Consider the following 3,060-nt stretch of genomic DNA (forward strand, 5'->3'; position numbering starts at 1 on the left):
CGGGAGGCGGCGGGAGGGAGGAGGAGGGGAGAGGGTGCGCGTGCGCGCCTACGAGTGTCTGCGAGGGTGTCTCTGGGCCGGTGTGCGCGCGGGGGCCCCTAGACCGGGGAACCGGACCAGGACTCCCCACGCCCGCTCGCCTCCTCCTCTCGGCCGCTTTCGATTGCGCTGCTTCTTTCCAGTCCCGGGCCGTCCTGTGCCCTCGCTTCCGAGGCCCTCTGGATTGTGTGTGTGACTGTGTGGGGGGTGTGTGTGCGCGCGTGTGTGCGCGCGGGAGGGAGAGTGTCTGCCCCCAGTATCCCCCTCCCCGTGCTGTCTCCTCCGGATCGATGCTCCTGCCTCTTAGCTGCTGCTTCCTCTGGTAACACACACACACACACACACACACACAAGCTCCGAGTCACACTTGACTGATTCGAGCACTTGTCCGTGTGGAGACACACACACACACACACACACACACACACACACACAGACCGGAGTCACAGCCACACATACACCCACAGACACCCACACATCCCAGAGGCCTGACATGCAGGCAGTTGCTGGTTTACACATATTCACCTGTTCTTATCCCTGCGCCCCACTTACATGACACACACACACCTCATCTTTGTAGCCTTGGGGGAGCATGTTTGTAGCTCCTCAGCCCTAAATCTCTAAAGAAAGGGAGAAGGAGAGCGAAGGAGCCAGAGGTCAAGGGAATTTGGACAGAAATAGGAAGACAGGAAAGGGACTGAGAGGAGGGGGATTGGGTGAGGCAACGATTAAAAGGGGAGCTGGACTCAGGAATGGAGAAGTCTGAGGCACTGAATTCAGGCTGGGGGGCTGCTCCTGTAGCTCTCACCTCTCTTTCCCTCCCTCTCTTTCCCTCCCTTTCCTCCTCTTCTCTGAGAGGCCTTGGGGGGGGGGGGCTCCCTATCCAATTAACAGAAAAGGAGCAATCAAGGGGAAGTTGTTAATTTGCTGATGCTCATTAGGGGCTCTTAGCACGGAGGCTGTTGAGGTCTGATGGTGTCAGATGATGAGGAGGGGGGTGTGGGAACCAGGATTCAATCTCTAGTGGCTCCTTTGCTCCACTTGCAAGCTGGTGCCGTCCTGGGAGAAGGAAGGTGAGAGCGGTCATTCCCAGGACATGATGAAGGGCTTTAGGTTAAAAGAAAGAACCAGCCATGAGAAGGAGCTGATGCAATAGAAAGAAGTTGACTGAGAAGTTGTCAGGGGTTTGGGGCAGAAGGCACCTGGGAAGCCAGGATAGGGAGCTTGAGAACTTGAGAGAGACGGTGTGGGTTTAGGACTATGGAGGAGGTAGGGTTGGATTCATTTACTGGGGGCCTGGTCATGGAGCAGGCCATTTCGGGGCTGTCCAGCACCAGCGGTTCAGGTGCTGTCATGTCCTTGGGTAGCCACTGGGTGGCGGGACTCTACCAGATACTTAGAAACAACCCTAGGGGGCATTTGAAAGTAGGAATTTAGCCTATGAGGGCCCTAAACAGGGACCCTAGGGAGCAGCAGGAAGAGTCTGATTCTAAATCTTAAACGTCCTCAAAGGGAAAGAGGACTGTCTTGGAGCATCTGTAATTCCCCCACCTCCCCGCCCTTGTAGGCTGAGTGACACACAGAGCCTCTTTAAATGGCTGCAAATTGCTTCAGTCACCTGGGATGCTACTGAGGGAGCGGGGGTGGAGGGGAAGGTGATGAGGTGAGGTGGAGGCAGGCAGGGAGGGACTGATCGAGGCCAACGAGCAGCCCCAGGAGGAGTCTGGGGGAAGATTGGAAGTGTGAATCAGGCAATGGAAGGTTCCAGACCTGCCCACTCATTTTCATGGATAGGTCACTTGACCTCTCTGAGCCTCAGCTTCCTCATCTGTGTTATTGTTGTTAAGTGCCTTTGAGTCGGTTGTGACTCATACCTGTCTTGTCTAGCATCTCTGAGGCTGTAAATCTTTGCAGAGCAGAAAGCCTCATCTTTCTATAAGATGGGGATAAAACTAAGTTCACAAGGTTTTTTTGAGGATTACATGAGCTAATACATGGAAAATGCTTTGCACATTGGCTCATGCTTAGTAAATTTTCAACAAATAATAGATATTTGTATTAGTATTTGAATTCAGTGTTAAAGTGACTAAATCAGAGCACAATGTTTCTTCTCATCCCAGGCTGCCTTTTATCATCGCTTGGAGAACTCTCAAAAATGCAGCTACCATAGCCCTACCTTAGACATTAAATCCAAATCTCCAATTTGAGATTCTGGGGTGGGGCCCAGAGATTCCAACTTGTGAAGGCCAGCCAATTTTGAAAACGTTTGGTATTTTGAACCCATGGATCTGAATCACTGGCCCTAGCCTTAGGAAGTTCTTTCTTAAGCACAACCTAAATCCCTCATGCTGTTGTTTCCTCTTGAATTTAGGTGAGCTGGATCCTCCCTCTTCTGTGACCTCCACTGAGGCTTTTTCTGTGTCAGACCCCAGTATTGACCCTAGGGATAAAACAACCCTAGGCAAACTCAAATTAAAAAAATGGCAGGGATAATCGAAGTTTCAGAAGGGACTCTGACAATATATTGACAGGTGACTCTAGAACAAAGGCTAGAGCAAAATAGAGGGATGGGCCAGGGCTGCCAATGTAGAGTAGCAGAAAGAGAAAGTCATTCTGTCAAGAGTTTATGAGGCAGGGATAAGGAAAAGGGGAAGCTGGCATTGCTAAGACCTTGATATTCAGAACCCATGGATCTGAATCACTGGTCCCAGTCTTAGGAAGTTCTTTCTTATGCACAACCTAAATCCTTCATGCTGTTGTTTCTCTTCAGTTCAGGTGAGATGACTCTTGAGGGATCCAAGGATGTAATTAGTGTCTAGTGTCTACTGCTTCTTTCTGCTTCTCTGGGATCACCTACCTCTTGTCCAGGTTGTAACAAATCCTGGTTCCTTTTGCATCCTTCCAACTTCTGATGCATATTTCCTTCCTCATCTCTGGCCCTGGCAGTCTCTAGTTTCCCCTTGGGGCTAAGAGGATAATGGGCCTGGAGAGATTCTCCTTTGTGAAGCATCTAGCCAGGAC

This window comes from Chrysochloris asiatica, unplaced genomic scaffold (assembly GCF_000296735.1).
Source record: "Chrysochloris asiatica unplaced genomic scaffold, ChrAsi1.0 scaffold00138, whole genome shotgun sequence".
Classification (NCBI taxonomy): domain Eukaryota; kingdom Metazoa; phylum Chordata; class Mammalia; order Afrosoricida; family Chrysochloridae; genus Chrysochloris; species Chrysochloris asiatica.